The sequence below is a fragment of the Zeus faber genome (assembly GCF_960531495.2).
Source record: "Zeus faber genome assembly, chromosome: 2".
In the NCBI taxonomy this organism is placed as follows: domain Eukaryota; kingdom Metazoa; phylum Chordata; class Actinopteri; order Zeiformes; family Zeidae; genus Zeus; species Zeus faber.
Window position 1 is genome coordinate 353,854 of NC_137189.1, and position 18,099 is coordinate 371,952.

Here is an 18,099-nt window from a genome sequence, read left to right on the forward strand (position 1 = left end):
ACAACGCTTTAGCAGCATATACTAGTTCACCATTGTATTTAAACTGTCTGACACTGTCACACAGAGTAATGACTGAAGCGTTTAACCAATTCCCCTTTTCGACGTTTAAATCGGCTGAAAATGCGTTTTTTCCCATATGTGCACACAATGATGAAAATGATCATAACTCCACAAATACATGTTAGATGGGCCTAGAAATCTGTGAGAAACACTTAAGAAGCACATAATAGTTCATCATATTAATTAAATTTCTATGCTGTACTGCAGCATTCTGAATCATTCACCTCTGAAGAGACAATGGTTCGGTGTTTCTCTAATTCAGCTAGACAGCAAACCGTCCAATGTTCTGAAAATGCTCATACCTCGACAAATACATGTTGTATGGGCCGAAAACTGTTTGACAAACAACGCTTTAGCAGCATATACTAGTTCACCATTGTATTTAAACTGTCTGACACTGTCACACAGAGTAATGACTGAAGCGTTTAAGCAATTCCCCTTTTCGACGTTTAAATCGGCTGAAAATGCGTTTTTTCCCACATGTGCACATAATGATGAAAATGACCATAACTCGACAAATACATGTTAGATGGGCCTAAAACTGTTTGACAAACAACACTTTAGCAGCATATACTAGTTCACCATTGTATTTAAACTGTCTGAAACTGTCACACAGAGTAATGACTGAAGCGTTTAACCAATTCCCCTTTTCGACGTTTAAATCGGCTGAAAATGCGTTTTTTCCCACATGTGCACACAATGATGAAAATGATCATAACTCCACAAATACATGTTAGATGGGCCTAGATATCTGTGAGAAACACTTAAGAAGCACATAATAGTTCATCATATTAATTAAATTTCTATGCTGTACTGCAGCATTCTGAATCATTCACCTCTGAAGAGACAATGGTTCGGTGTTTCTCTAATTCAGCTAGACAGCAAACCGTCACAAGTTCTGAAAATGCTCATACCTCAACAAATACATGTTGTATGGGCCTAAAACTGTTTGACAAACAACGCTTTAGCAGCATATACTAGTTCACCATTGTATTTAAACTGTCTGACACTGTCACACAGAGTAATGACTGAAGCGTTTAACCAATTCCCCTTTCCGACGTTTAAATCGGCTGAAAATGCGTTTTTTCCCACATGTGCACACTATGATGAAAATGATCCTAACTCGACAAATACATGTTAGATGGGCCTAAAACTGGTTGACAAACAACACTTTAGCAGCATATACTAGTTCACCATTGTATTTAAACTGTCTGACACTGTCACACAGAGTAATGACTGAAGCGTTTAAGCAATTCCCCTTTTCGACGTTTAAATCGGCTGAAAATGCGTTTTTTCCCACATGTGCACATAATGATGAAAATGACCATAACTCGACAAATACATGTTAGATGGGCCTAAAACTGTTTGACAATCAACACTTTAGCAGCATATACTAGTTCACCATTGTATTTAAACTGTCTGACACTGTCACACAGAGTAAGGACTGAAGCGTTTAACCAATTCCCCTTTTCGACGTTTAAATCGGCTGAAAATGCGTTTTTTCCCACATGTGCACACAATGATGAAAATGATCATAACTCCACAAATACATGTTAGATGGGCCTAGAAATCTGTGAGAAACACTTAAGAAGCACATAATAGTTCATCATATTAATTAAATTTCTATGCTGTACTGCAGCATTCTGAATCATTCACCTCTGAAGAGACAATGGTTCGGTGTTTCTCTAATTCAGCTACACAGCAAACCGTCACAAGTTCTGAAAATGCTCATACCTCAACAAATACATGTTGTATGGGCCTAAAACTGTTTGACAAACAACGCTTTAGCAGCATATACTAGTTCACCATTGTATTTAAACTGTCTGACACTGTCACACAGAGTAATGACTGAAGCGTTTAACCAATTCCCCTTTTCGACGTTTAAATCGGCTGAAAATGCGTTTTTTCCCACATGTGCACACAATGATGAAAATGATCATAACTCCACAAATACATGTTAGATGGGCCTAGCAATCTGTGAGAAACACTTAAGAAGCACATAATAGTTCATCATATTAATTAAATTTCTATGCTGTACTGCAGCATTCTGAATCATTCACCTCTGAAGAGACAATGGTTCGGTGTTTCTCTAATTCAGCTACACAGCAAACCGTCACAAGTTCTGAAAATGCTCATACCTCAACAAATACATGTTGTATGGGCCTAAAACTGTTTGACAAACAACGCTTTAGCAGCATATACTAGTTCACCATTGTATTTAAACTGTCTGACACTGTCACACAGAGTAATGACTGAAGCGTTTAACCAATTCCCCTTTTCGACGTTTAAATCGGCTGAAAATGCGTTTTTTCCCATATGTGCACACAATGATGAAAATGATCATAACTCCACAAATACATGTTAGATGGGCCTAGAAATCTGTGAGAAACACTTAAGAAGCACATAATAGTTCATCATATTAATTAAATTTCTATGCTGTACTGCAGCATTCTGAATCATTCACCTCTGAAGAGACAATGGTTCGGTGTTTCTCTAATTCAGCTAGACAGCAAACCGTCCAATGTTCTGAAAATGCTCATACCTCGACAAATACATGTTGTATGGGCCGAAAACTGTTTGACAAACAACGCTTTAGCAGCATATACTAGTTCACCATTGTATTTAAACTGTCTGACACTGTCACACAGAGTAATGACTGAAGCGTTTAAGCAATTCCCCTTTTCGACGTTTAAATCGGCTGAAAATGCGTTTTTTCCCACATGTGCACATAATGATGAAAATGACCATAACTCGACAAATACATGTTAGATGGGCCTAAAACTGTTTGACAAACAACACTTTAGCAGCATATACTAGTTCACCATTGTATTTAAACTGTCTGAAACTGTCACACAGAGTAATGACTGAAGCGTTTAACCAATTCCCCTTTTCGACGTTTAAATCGGCTGAAAATGCGTTTTTTCCCACATGTGCACACAATGATGAAAATGATCATAACTCCACAAATACATGTTAGATGGGCCTAGATATCTGTGAGAAACACTTAAGAAGCACATAATAGTTCATCATATTAATTAAATTTCTATGCTGTACTGCAGCATTCTGAATCATTCACCTCTGAAGAGACAATGGTTCGGTGTTTCTCTAATTCAGCTAGACAGCAAACCGTCACAAGTTCTGAAAATGCTCATACCTCAACAAATACATGTTGTATGGGCCTAAAACTGTTTGACAAACAACGCTTTAGCAGCATATACTAGTTCACCATTGTATTTAAACTGTCTGACACTGTCACACAGAGTAATGACTGAAGCGTTTAACCAATTCCCCTTTCCGACGTTTAAATCGGCTGAAAATGCGTTTTTTCCCACATGTGCACACTATGATGAAAATGATCCTAACTCGACAAATACATGTTAGATGGGCCTAAAACTGGTTGACAAACAACACTTTAGCAGCATATACTAGTTCACCATTGTATTTAAACTGTCTGACACTGTCACACAGAGTAATGACTGAAGCGTTTAAGCAATTCCCCTTTTCGACGTTTAAATCGGCTGAAAATGCGTTTTTTCCCACATGTGCACATAATGATGAAAATGACCATAACTCGACAAATACATGTTAGATGGGCCTAAAACTGTTTGACAATCAACACTTTAGCAGCATATACTAGTTCACCATTGTATTTAAACTGTCTGACACTGTCACACAGAGTAAGGACTGAAGCGTTTAACCAATTCCCCTTTTCGACGTTTAAATCGGCTGAAAATGCGTTTTTTCCCACATGTGCACACAATGATGAAAATGATCATAACTCCACAAATACATGTTAGATGGGCCTAGAAATCTGTGAGAAACACTTAAGAAGCACATAATAGTTCATCATATTAATTAAATTTCTATGCTGTACTGCAGCATTCTGAATCATTCACCTCTGAAGAGACAATGGTTCGGTGTTTCTCTAATTCAGCTACACAGCAAACCGTCACAAGTTCTGAAAATGCTCATACCTCAACAAATACATGTTGTATGGGCCTAAAACTGTTTGACAAACAACGCTTTAGCAGCATATACTAGTTCACCATTGTATTTAAACTGTCTGACACTGTCACACAGAGTAATGACTGAAGCGTTTAACCAATTCCCCTTTTCGACGTTTAAATCGGCTGAAAATGCGTTTTTTCCCACATGTGCACACAATGATGAAAATGATCATAACTCCACAAATACATGTTAGATGGGCCTAGAAATCTGTGAGAAACACTTAAGAAGCACATAATAGTTCATCATATTAATTAAATTTCTATGCTGTACTGCAGCATTCTGAATCATTCACCTCTGAAGAGACAATGGTTCGGTGTTTCACTAATTCAGCTAGACAGCAAACCGTCCAATGTTCTGAAAATGCTCATACCTCGACAAATACATGTTGTATGGGCCGAAAACTGTTTGACAAACAACGCTTTAGCAGCATATACTAGTTCACCATTGTATTTAAACTGTCTGACACTGTCACACAGAGTAATGACTGAAGCGTTTAAGCAATTCCCCTTTTCGACGTTTAAATCGGCTGAAAATGCGTTTTTTCCCACATGTGCACATAATGATGAAAATGACCATAACTCGACAAATACATGTTAGATGGGCCTAAAACTGTTTGACAAACAACACTTTAGCAGCATATACTAGTTCACCATTGTATTTAAACTGTCTGAAACTGTCACACAGAGTAATGACTGAAGCGTTTAACCAATTCCCCTTTTCGACGTTTAAATCGGCTGAAAATGCGTTTTTTCCCACATGTGCACACAATGATGAAAATGATCATAACTCCACAAATACATGTTAGATGGGCCTATATATCTGTGAGAAACACTTAAGAAGCACATAATAGTTCATCATATTAATTAAATTTCTATGCTGTACTGCAGCATTCTAAATCATTCACCTCTGAAGAGACAATGGTTCGGTGTTTCTCTAATTCAGCTAGACAGCAAACCGTCACAAGTTCTGAAAATGCTCATACCACAACAAATACATGTTGTATGGGCCTAAAACTGTTTGACAAACAACGCTTTAGCAGCATATACTAGTTCACCATTGTATTTAAACTGTCTGACACTGTCACACAGAGTAATGACTGAAGCGTTTAACCAATTCCCCTTTTCGACGTTTAAATCGGCTGAAAATGCGTTTTTTCCCACATGTGCACATAATGATGAAAATGACCATAACTCGACAAATACATGTTAGATGGGCCTAAAACTGGTTGACAAACAACACTTTAGCAGCATATACTAGTTCACCATTGTATTTAAACTGTCTGACACTGCCACACAGAGTACTGACTGAAGCGTTTAAGCAATTCCCCTTTTCGACGTTTAAATCGGCTGAAAATGCGTTTTTTCCCACATGTGCACATAATGATGAAAATGACCATAACTCGACAAATACATGTTAGATGGGCCTAAAACTGTTTGACAAACAACACTTTAGCAGCATATACTAGTTCACCATTGTATTTAAACTGTCTGACACTGTCACACAGAGTAATGACTGAAGCGTTTAAGCAATTCCCCTTTTCGACGTTTAAATCGGCTGAAAATGCGTTTTTTCCCACATGTGCACATAATGATGAAAATGACCATAACTCGACAAATACATGTTAGATGGGCCTAAAACTGTTTGACAATCAACACTTTAGCAGCATATACTAGTTCACCATTGTATTTAAACTGTCTGACACTGTCACACAGAGTAAGGACTGAAGCGTTTAACCAATTCCCCTTTTCGACGTTTAAATCGGCTGAAAATGCGTTTTTTCCCACATGTGCACACAATGATGAAAATGATCAAAACTCCACAAATACATGTTAGATGGGCCTAGAAATCTGTGAGAAACACTTAAGAAGCACATAATAGTTCATCATATTAATTAAATTTCTATGCTGTACTGCAGCATTCTGAATCATTCACCTCTGAAGAGACAATGGTTCGGTGTTTCTCTAATTCAGCTACACAGCAAACCGTCACAAGTTCTGAAAATGCTCATACCTCAACAAATACATGTTGTATGGGCCTAAAACTGTTTGACAAACAACGCTTTAGCAGCATATACTAGTTCACCATTGTATTTAAACTGTCTGACACTGTCACACAGAGTAATGACTGAAGCGTTTAACCAATTCCCCTTTTCGACGTTTAAATCGGCTGAAAATGCGTTTTTTCCCACATGTGCACACAATGATGAAAATGATCATAACTCCACAAATACATGTTAGATGGGCCTAGAAATCTGTGAGAAACACTTAAGAAGCACATAATAGTTCATCATATTAATTAAATTTCTATGCTGTACTGCAGCATTCTGAATCATTCACCTCTGAAGAGACAATGGTTCGGTGTTTCTCTAATTCAGCTAGACAGCAAACCGTCCAATGTTCTGAAAATGCTCATACCTCGACAAATACATGTTGTATGGGCCGAAAACTGTTTGACAAACAACGCTTTAGCAGCATATACTAGTTCACCATTGTATTTAAACTGTCTGACACTGTCACACAGAGTAATGACTGAAGCGTTTAAGCAATTCCCCTTTTCGACGTTTAAATCGGCTGAAAATGCGTTTTTTCCCACATGTGCACATAATGATGAAAATGACCATAACTCGACAAATACATGTTAGATGGGCCTAAAACTGTTTGACAAACAACACTTTAGCAGCATATACTAGTTCACCATTGTATTTAAACTGTCTGACACTGTCACACAGAGTAATGACTGAAGCGTTTAAGCAATTCCCCTTTTCGACGTTTAAATCGGCTGAAAATGCGTTTTTTCCCACATGTGCACACAATGATGAAAATGATCATAACTCCACAAATACATGTTAGATGGGCCTAGAAATCTGTGAGAAACACTTAAGAAGCACATAATAGTTCATCATATTAATTAAATTTCTATGCTGTACTGCAGCATTCTGAATCATTCACCTCTGAAGAGACAATGGTTCGGTGTTTCTCTAATTCAGCTAGACAGCAAACCGTCCAATGTTCTGAAAATGCTCATACCTCGACAAATACATGTTGTATGGGCCGAAAACTGTTTGACAAACAACGCTTTAGCAGCATATACTAGTTCACCATTGTATTTAAACTGTCTGACACTGTCACACAGAGTAATGACTGAAGCGTTTAAGCAATTCCCCTTTTCGACGTTTAAATCGGCTGAAAATGCGTTTTTTCCCACATGTGCACATAATGATGAAAATGACCATAACTCGACAAATACATGTTAGATGGGCCTAAAACTGTTTGACAAACAACACTTTAGCAGCATATACTAGTTCACCATTGTATTTAAACTGTCTGAAACTGTCACACAGAGTAATGATTGAAGCGTTTAACCAATTCCCCTTTTCGACGTTTAAATCGGCTGAAAATGCGTTTTTTCCCACATGTGCACACAATGATGAAAATGATCATAACTCCACAAATACATGTTAGATGGGCCTAGAAATCTGTGAGAAACACTTAAGAAGCACATAATAGTTCATCATATTAATTGAATTTCTATGCTGTACTGCAGCATTCTGAATCATTCACCTCTGAAGAGACAATGGTTCGGTGTTTCTCTAATTCAGCTACACAGCAAACCGTCACAAGTTCTGAAAATGCTCATACCTCAACAAATACATGTTGTATGGGCCTAAAACTGTGTGACAAACAACGCTTTAGCAGCATATACTAGTTCACCATTGTATTTAAACTGTCTGACACTGTCACACAGAGTAATGACTGAAGCGTTTAAGCAATTCCCCTTTTCGACGTTTAAATCGGCTGAAAATGCGTTTTTTCCCACATGTGCACACAACGATGAAAATGATCATAACTCCACGAATACATGTTAGATGGGCCTAGATATCTGTGAGAAACACTTAAGGAGCACATAATAGTTCATCATATTAATTAAATTTCTATGCTGTACTGCAGCATTCTGAATCATTCACCTCTGAAGAGACAATGGTTCGGTGTTTCTCTAATTCAGCTAGACAGCAACCCGTCACAAGTTCTGAAAATGCTCATACCTTAACAAATACATGTTGTATGGGCCTAAAACTGTTTGACAAACAACGCTTTAGCAGCATATACTAGTTCACCATTGTATTTAAACTGTCTGACACTGTCACACAGAGTAATGACTGAAGCGTTTAACCAATTCCCCTTTTCGACGTTTAAATCGGCTGAAAATGCGTTTTTTCCCACATGTGCACATAATGATGAAAATGACCATAACTCGACAAATACATGTTAGATGGGCCTAAAACTGTTTGACAAACAACACTTTAGCAGCATATACTAGTTCACCATGGTATTTAAACTGTCTGAAACTGTCACACAGAGTAATGACTGAAGCGTTTAACCAATTCCCCTTTTCGACGTTTAAATCGGCTGAAAATGCGTTTTTTCCCACATGTGCACACAATGATGAAAATGATCATAACTCCACAAATACATGTTAGATGGGCCTAGATATCTGTGAGAAACACTTAAGAAGCACATAATAGTTCATCATATTAATTAAATTTCTATGCTGTACTGCAGCATTCTGAATCATTCACCTCTGAAGAGACAATGGTTCGGTGTTTCTCTAATTCAGCTAGACAGCAAACCGTCACAAGTTCTGAAAATGCTCATACCTCAACAAATACATGTTGTATGGGCCTAAAACTGTTTGACAAACAACGCTTTAGCAGCATATACTAGTTCACCATTGTATTTAAACTGTCTGACACTGTCACACAGAGTAATGACTGAAGCGTTTAATTCCCCTTTTCGACGTTTAAATCGGCTGAAAATGCGTTTTTTCCCACATGTGCACACTATGATGAAAATGATCCTAACTCGACAAATACATGTTAGATGGGCCTAAAACTGGTTGACAAACAACACTTTAGCAGCATATACTAGTTCACCATTGTATTTAAACTGTCTGACACTGTCACACAGAGTAATGACTGAAGCGTTTAAGCAATTCCCCTTTTCGACGTTTAAATCGGCTGAAAATGCGTTTTTTCCCACATGTGCACATAATGATGAAAATGACCATAACTCGACAAATACATGTTAGATGGGCCTAAAACTGTTTGACAAACAACACTTTAGCAGCATATACTAGTTCACCATTGTATTTAAACTGTCTGACACTGTCACACAGAGTAATGACTGAAGCGTTTAACCAATTCCCCTTTTCGACGTTTAAATCGGCTGAAAATGCGTTTTTTCCCACATGTGCACATAATGATGAAAATGACCATAACTCGACAAATACATGTTAGATGGGCCTAAAACTGTTTGACAAACAACACTTTAGCAGCATATACTAGTTCACCATTGTATTTAAACTGTCTGACACTGTCACACAGAGTAATGACTGAAGCGTTTAAGCAATTCCCCTTTTCGACGTTTAAATCGGCTGAAAATGCGTTTTTTCCCACATGTGCACACAATGATGAAAATGATCATAACTCCACAAATACATGTTAGATGGGCCTAGATATCTGTGAGAAACACTTAAGGAGCACATAATAGTTCATCATATTAATTAAATTTCTATGCTGTACTGCAGCATTCTGAATCATTCACCTCTGAAGAGACAATGGTTCGGTGTTTCTCTAATTCAGCTAGACAGCAAACCGTCACAAGTTCTGAAAATGCTCATACCACAACAAATACATGTTGTATGGGCCTAAAACTGTTTGACAAACAACGCTTTAGCAGCATATACTAGTTCACCATTGTATTTAAACTGTCTGACACTGTCACACAGAGTAATGACTGAAGCGTTTAACCAATTCCCCTTTTCGACGTTTAAATCGGCTGAAAATGCGTTTTTTCCCACATGTGCACATAATGATGAAAATGACCATAACTCGACAAATACATGTTAGATGGGCCTAAAACTGGTTGACAAACAACACTTTAGCAGCATATACTAGTTCACCATTGTATTTAAACTGTCTGACACTGTCACACAGAGTAATGACTGAAGCGTTTAAGCAATTCCCCTTTTCGACGTTTAAATCGGCTGAAAATGCGTTTTTTCCCACATGTGCACATAATGATGAAAATGACCATAACTCGACAAATACATGTTAGATGGGCCTAAAACTGTTTGACAATCAACACTTTAGCAGCATATACTAGTTCACCATTGTATTTAAACTGTCTGACACTGTCACACAGAGTAAGGACTGAAGCGTTTAACCAATTCCCCTTTTCGACGTTTAAATCGGCTGAAAATGCGTTTTTTCCCACATGTGCACACAATGATGAAAATGATCATAACTCCACAAATACATGTTAGATGGGCCTAGAAATCTGTGAGAAACACTTAAGAAGCACATAATAGTTCATCATATTAATTAAATTTCTATGCTGTACTGCAGCATTCTGAATCATTCACCTCTGAAGAGACAATGGTTCGGTGTTTCTCTAATTCAGCTACACAGCAAACCGTCACAAGTTCTGAAAATGCTCATACCTCAACAAATACATGTTGTATGGGCCTAAAACTGTTTGACAAACAACGCTTTAGCAGCATATACTAGTTCACCATTGTATTTAAACTGTCTGACACTGTCACACAGAGTAATGACTGAAGCTTTTAACCAATTCCCCTTTTCGACGTTGAAATCGGCTGAAAATGCATTTTTTCCCACATGTGCACACAATGATGAAAATGATCATAACTCGACAAATACATGTTACAAAAAAAAGAAAGATTTAAAGATAGAATAAAAGAAAGATTGAAAGAAAGTTTGAAAAAAGAAAGAAAGATTGAAAGATTGAAAGAAATATTGAAAGACAGAAAGATTGAAAGAAACAATGAAAGAAAGATTGAAAGATTAAAAGAAAGAATGAAAGAAAGATTGAAAGAAAGATTGAAAGAAAGATTGAAAGAAAGATTGAAAGAAAGAAAGATTGAAAGAAAGAATGAAAGACTGAAAGAAAGAATGAAAGAAAGATTGAAAGATTAAACAATTGAAAGAAAGTTTGCAAGGAAGATTTAAAAAAGAAAGATTGAAAGAAAGAATGAAAGAAAGATTGAAAGATAGATAGAAAGAAAGATTGAAAGAAAGAAAGATTGAAAGAATAACAAAAGAAAGATTGAAAGATTGGAAGAAATATTGAAAGATAGAAAAATTGAAAGAAAGAAAGATTGAAAGAAAAATTGAAAGATTGAAAGAAAGAATGAAAGAAAGATTGAAAGATTGAAATATTGAAAGAAAGAATGAAAGAAAGATTGAAAGATTGAAAGATTGAAATAAAGATTGAAAGTTTGAAAGAAAGATTGAAAGAAACATTTAAAGAAAGAAAGATTGAAAGAAACATTGAAAGAAAGATTGAAAGATTGAAAGAAAGATTGAAAGAAAGAATGAAAGAAAGATTGAACGATTGAAATATTGAAATAAAGAATGAAAGTTTGAAAGAAAGATTGAAAGAAAGATTTAAAGAAAGAAAGATTGAAAGTAAAAAAGATTGAAAGAAATATTGAAAGAAAGATTGAAAGATTGAAAGAAGGAATTAATGAAAGATTGAAAGAAAGATTGAAAGAAAGATTGAAAGATTGAAGGTAAGAATGAAAGAAAGATTGAAAGAAAAATTGAAAGAAAGATTGAAAGAAAGATTGAAAGACTGAAGGAAAGAATGAAAGAAAGATGGAAAGAAAGATGGAAAGAAAGATTGACAGAAAGAAAGATTGAAAGAAATATTGAAAGAAAGATTGAAAGAAAGAATGAAAGAAAGATTGAAAGATTGAAAGATTGAAAGATTGAAAGAAAGAATGAAAGAAAGACTGAAAGATTGAAAGAAAAATAGAAAGAAAGATTGAAAGATTGAAAGATTGAAAGAAAGATTGAAAGTTTGAAAGACAGATTGAAAGACTGAAAGAAAGATTGCAAGAAAGATTGAAAAAACAGAAAGATTTAAAGATAGAATAAAAGAAAGATTGAAAGAAAGATTGAAAAAAAAAGAAAGATTGAAAGATTGAAAGAAATATTGAAAGACAGAAAGATTGAAAGAAACAATTAAAGAAAGATTGAAAGATTAAAATAAAGAATGAAAGAACGATTGAAAGAAAGATTGAAAGAAAGATTGAAAGAAAGATTGAATGAAAGATTGAAAGAAAGAATGAAACAAAGATTGAAATAAAGAATGAAAGAAAGACTGAAAGAAAGAATGACGGACAGAAAGATTGAAAGAAAGAATGAAAGAAAGATTGAAAAAAGATTGAAAGACTGAAAGAAAGAATGAAAGAAAGATTGAAAGATTAAACAATTGAAAGAACGATTGCAAGAAAGATTGAAAAAAGAAAGATTGAAAGAAAGAATGAAAGACTGAAGGAAAGAATGAAAGAAAGATTGAAAGATTAAAAGAAAGAATGAAAGAAAGATTGGAAAATTGAAAGATTGAAAGAAAGACTAAAAGAAAGAAAGAAAGATTGAAAGAAAGATTGAAAGAAAGAATGAAAGAAAGAATGAAAGAAAGATTGAAAGAAACAATGAAAGAAAGATTGAAAGATTAAAAGAAAGAATGAAAGAAAGACTAAAAGAAAGAAAGAACGATTGAAAGAAAGATTGAAAGAAAGAATGAAAGAATGAATGAAAGAAAGATTGAAAGATTAAACAATTGAAAGAAAGATTGCAAGAAAGATTGAAAAAAGAAAGATTGAAAGAAAGAATGAAAGAAAGATTGAAAGATTGAAAGAAAGAATGAAAGAAAGATTGAAAGATTGAAATATTGAAAGAAAGAATGAAAAAAAGATTGAAAGACTGAAAGAAAGAATGAAAGAAAGATTGAAAGATTAAACAATTGAAAGAAAGTTTGCAAGAAAGTTTGAAAAAAGAAAGATTGAAAGAAAGAATGAAAGAAAGATTGAAAGATAGATGGATAGAAAGATTGAAAGAAAGAAAGATTGAAAGAATAACAAAAGAAAGATTGAAAGATTGGAAGAAATATTGAAAGATAGAAAAATTGAAAGTAAAAAAGATTGAAAGAAAGAATTAAAGAAAGAAAGATTGAAAGAAATAATGAAAGAAAGATTGAACGATTGGAAGAAATTTTGAAAGATAGAAAAATTGAAAGTAAGAAAGATTGAAAGAAAGAATGAAAGAAAGATTGAAAGATTGAAAGGAAGAATGAAAGAAAGATTTAAAGATTGAAATATTGAAAGAAAGAATGAAAAAAAGATTGAAAGACTGAAAGAAAGAATGAAAGAAAGATTGAAAGATTAAACAATTGAAAGAAAGTTTGCAAGAAAGTTTGAAAAAAGAAAGATTGAAAGAAAGAATGAAAGAAAGATTGAAAGATAGATGGATAGAAAGATTGAAAGAAAGAAAGATTGAAAGAATAACAAAAGAAAGATTGAAAGATTGGAAGAAATATTGAAAGATAGAAAAATTGAAAGTAAGAAAGATTGAAAGAAAGAATTAAAGAAAGATTGAAAGATTGAAAGAAAGAATGAAAGAAAGATTGAAATATTGAAAGAAAGATTGAAATAAAGATTGAAAGTTTGAAAGAAAGATTGAAAGAAAGATTTAAAGAAAGAAAGATTGAAAGAAATATTGAAAGAAAGATTGAAAGATTGAAAGAAAGATTGAAAGAAAGAATGAAAGAAAGATTGAAAGATTGAAAGATTGAAATAAAGAATGAAAGAAAGATTGAACGATTGAAAGATTGAAATAAAGAATGAAAGTTTGAAAGAAAGATTGAAAGAAAGATTTAAAAAAAGAAAGATTGAAAGTAAGAAATATTGAAAGACATATTGAAAGAAAGATTGAAAGAAAGAATGAAAGAAAGATTGAAAGAAAGATTGAAAGACTGAAGGAAAGAATGAAAGAAAGATTGAAAGAAAGATTGAAAGAAAGAAAGATTGAAAGATTGAATGATTGAAAGATTGAATGATTGAAAGATTGAAAGAAAGATTGAAAGAAAGATTGAACGACTGAAAGATTGAAGAAATATTGAAAGTTTGAAAGAAAGATTGAAAGACTGAAAGATAGATTGAAAGATTGAAGATTGAAAGATTGAAAGAAAGATTGAAAGAAAGATTGAACGACTGAAAGATTGAAAGAAAGATTGAAAGTTTGAAAGAAAGATTGAAAGACTGAAAGAAATAATGAAAGAAGATTGAAAGAAAGAATGAAAGAAAGATTGAAAGAAAGATGGAAAGAAAGATTGAAAGAAAGAAAGATTGAAAGATATAACAAAAGAAAGATTGAAAGAAATAATGAAAGAAACATTGAACGATTGGAAGAAATATTGAAAGATAGAAAAATTGAAAGATTGAAAGATTGAAAGAAAGAATGAAAGAAAGACTGAAAGATTGAAAGAAAGATTGAAAGAAAGATTGAAAGATTGAAATATTTAAAGAAAGAATGAAAGAACAATTGAAAGAAAGAATGAAAGAATGAAAGAAAAATTGACAGATTGAAAGAAATATTGAAAAAAGAAAGATTGAAAGAAAGAATGAAAGAAAGATTGAAAGAAAGATGGAAAGAAAGATTGAAAGAAAGAAAGATTGAAAGAATAACAAAAGAAAGATTGAAAGATTGGAAGAAATATTGAAAGATAGAAAAATTGAAAGTAAGAAAGATTGAAAGAAAGAATTAAAGAAAGATTGAAAGATTGAAAGAAAGAATGAAAGAAAGATTGAAATATTGAAAGAAAGATTGAAATAAAGATTGAATGTTTGAAAGAAAGATTGAAAGAAATATTTAAAGAAAGAAAGATTGAAAGAAATATTGAAAGAAAGATTGAAAGATTGAAAGAAAGATTGAAAGAAAGAATCAAAGAAAGATTGAAAGATTGAAAGATTGAAATTAAGAATGAAAGAAAGATTGAAAGATTGAAAGATTGAAATAAAGAATGAAAGTTTGAAAGAAAGATTGAAAGAAAGATTTAAAAAAGGAAAGATTGAAAGTAAGAAAGATTGAAAGACATATTGAAAGAAAGATTGAAAGATTGAAAGAAAGAATGAAAGAAAGATTGAAAGAAAGATTGTAAGACTGAAGGAAAGAATGAAAGAAAGATTGAAAGAAAGAAAGATTGAAAGATTGAATGATTGAAAGATTGAATGATTGAACGATTGAAAGAAAGATTGAAAGAAAGATTGAACGACTGAAAGATTGAAAGAAATATTGAAAGTTTGAAAGAAAGATTGAAAGACTGAAAGATAGATTGAAAGATTGAAGATTGAAAGATTGAAAGAAAGATTGAACGACTGAAAGAAAGATTGAAAGACTGAAAGAAATAATGAAAGAAAGATTGAAAGAAAGACTGAAAGAAATATTGAAAGAAAGATGGAAAGAAAGATTGAAAGAAAGAAAGATTGAAAGATATAACAAAAGAAAGATTGAAAGAAATAATGAAAGAAAGATTGAACGATTGGAAGAAATATTGAAAGATAGAAAGAAAGAATGAAAGAAAGATTGAAAGATTGAAAGAAAGAATGAAAGAAAGATTGAAAGATTGAAATATTGAAAGAAAGAATGAAAGAAAGACTGAAAGATTGAAAGAAAGATTGAAAGATTGAAATATTTAAAGAAAGATTGAAAGAAAGAATGCAAGAACAATTGAAAGAAAAAATGAAAGAATGAAAGAAAAATTGACAGATTGAAAGAAATATTGAAAAAAGAAAGATTGAAAGAAAGAATGAAAGAAAGATTGAAAGAAAGATGGAAAGAAAGATTGAAAGAAAGAAAGATTGAAAGAAATAATAAAAGAAAGATTGAACGATTGGAAGAAAGAATGACAGAAAGATTGAAAGATTGAAATATTGAAAGAAAGAATGAAAAAAAGATTGAAAGACTGAAAGAAAGAATGAAAGAAAGATTGAAAGATTAAACAATTGAAAGAAAGTTTGCAAGAAAGATTGAAAAAAGAAAGATTGAAAGAAAGAATCAAAAAAAGATTGATAGATAGATGGATAGAAAGATTGAAAGAAAGAAAGATTTAAAGAATAACAAAAGAAAGATTGAAAGATTGGAAGAAATATTGAAAGATAGAAAAATTGAAAGTAAGAAAGATTGAAAGAAAAAATTAAAGAAAGATTCAAAGATTGAAAGAAAGAATGAAAGAAAGGTTGAAAGATTGAAATATTGAAAGAAAGAATGAAAGAAAGATTGAAAGATTGAAAGAAAGATTGAAAGAAAGTTTGAAAGAATGAAAGATTGAAATAAAGATTGAAAGTTTGAAAGAAAGATTGAAAGAAAGATTTAAAGAAAGAAAGATTGAAAGAAATATTGAAAGATTGAAAGAAAGATTGAAAGAAAGAATGAAAGAAAGAATGAAAGAAAGATTGAAAGATTGAAAGATTGAAATAAAGAATGAAAGTTTGAAAGAAAGATTGAAAGAAAGATTTTAAGAAAGAAAGATTGAAAGTAAGAAAGATTGAAAGAAATATTGAAAGAAAGATTGAAAGATTGAAAGAAAGATTGAAAGAAAGAATGAAAGAAAGATTGAAAGAAAGATTGAAAGAAAGATTGAAAGAAAGATTGAAAGACTGAAGGAAAGAATAAAAGAAAGATTGAAAGAAAGATTGAAAGAAAGAAAGATTGAAAGAAAGATTGAAAGATTGAATGATTGAAAGAAAGACTGAAAGATAGATTGAAAGATTGAAGATTGAAAGATTCAAAGAAAGATTGAAAGAAAGATTGAACGACTGAAAGATTGAAAGAAAGATTGAAAGTTTGAAACAAATTTTGAAAGACTGAAAGAAAGAATGAAAGAAAGATTGAAAGAAATATTGAAAAAAGAAAGATTGAAAGAAAATTTGAAAGAAAGATTGAAAGAAAGATTGAATGAAATATTGAAAGACAGAAAGATTGAAAGAAACAATGAAAGAAAGATTGAAAGATTAAAAGAAAGAATGAAAGAAAGATTGAAAAATTGAAATATTGAAAGAAAGAATGAAAGATTGAAAGATTGAAATAAAGATTGAAAGTTTGAAAGAAAGATTGAAAGAAAGATTTAAAGAAAGAAAGATTGAAAGAAATATTGAAAGAAAGATTGAAAGTTTGAAAGAAAGATTGAAAGAAAGATTTAAAGAAAGAAAGATTGAAAGTAAAAAAGATTGAAAGAAATATTGAAAGAAAGATTGAAAGATTGAAAGAAAGAATGAATGAAAGATTGAAAGAAAGAATGAAAGAAAGATTGAAAGAAAGATGGAAAGAAAGATTGAAAGAAAGAAAGATTGAAAGATATAACAAAAGAAAGATTGAAAGAAATAATGAAAGAAACATTGAACGATTGGAAGAAATATTGAAAGATAGAAAAATTGAAAGATTGAAAGATTGAAAGAAAGAATGAAAGAAAGACTGAAAGATTGAAAGAAAGATTGAAAGAAAGATTGAAAGATTGAAATATTTAAAGAAAGAATGAAAGAACAATTCAAAGAAAGAATGAAAGAAAAATTGACAGATTGAAAGAAATATTGAAAAAGGAAAGATTGAAAGATAGAATGAAAGAAAGATTGAAAGAAAGATGGAAAGAAAGATTGAAAGAAAGAAAGATTGAAAGAATAACAAAAGAAAGATTGAAAGATTGGAAGAAATATTGAAAGATAGAAAAATTGAAAGTAAGAAAGATTGAAAGAAAGAATTAAAGAAAGATTGAAAGATTGAAAGAAAGAATGAAAGAAAGATTGAAATATTGAAAGAAAGATTGAAATAAAGATTGAATGTTTGAAAGAAAGATTGAAAGAAATATTTAAAGAAAGAAAGATTGAAAGAAATATTGAAAGATTGAAAGAAAGATTGAAAGAAAGAATGAAAGAAAGATTGAAAGATTGAAAGATTGAAATTAAGAATGAAAGAAAGATTGAAAGATTGAAAGATTGAAATAAAGAATGAAAGTTTGAAAGAAAGATTGAAAGAAAGATTTAAAAAAGGAAAGATTGAAAGTAAGAAAGATTGAAAGACATATTGAAAGAAAGATTGAAAGATTGAAAGAAAGAATGAAAGAAAGATTGAAAGAAAGATTGTAAGACTGAAGGAAAGAATGAAAGAAAGATTGA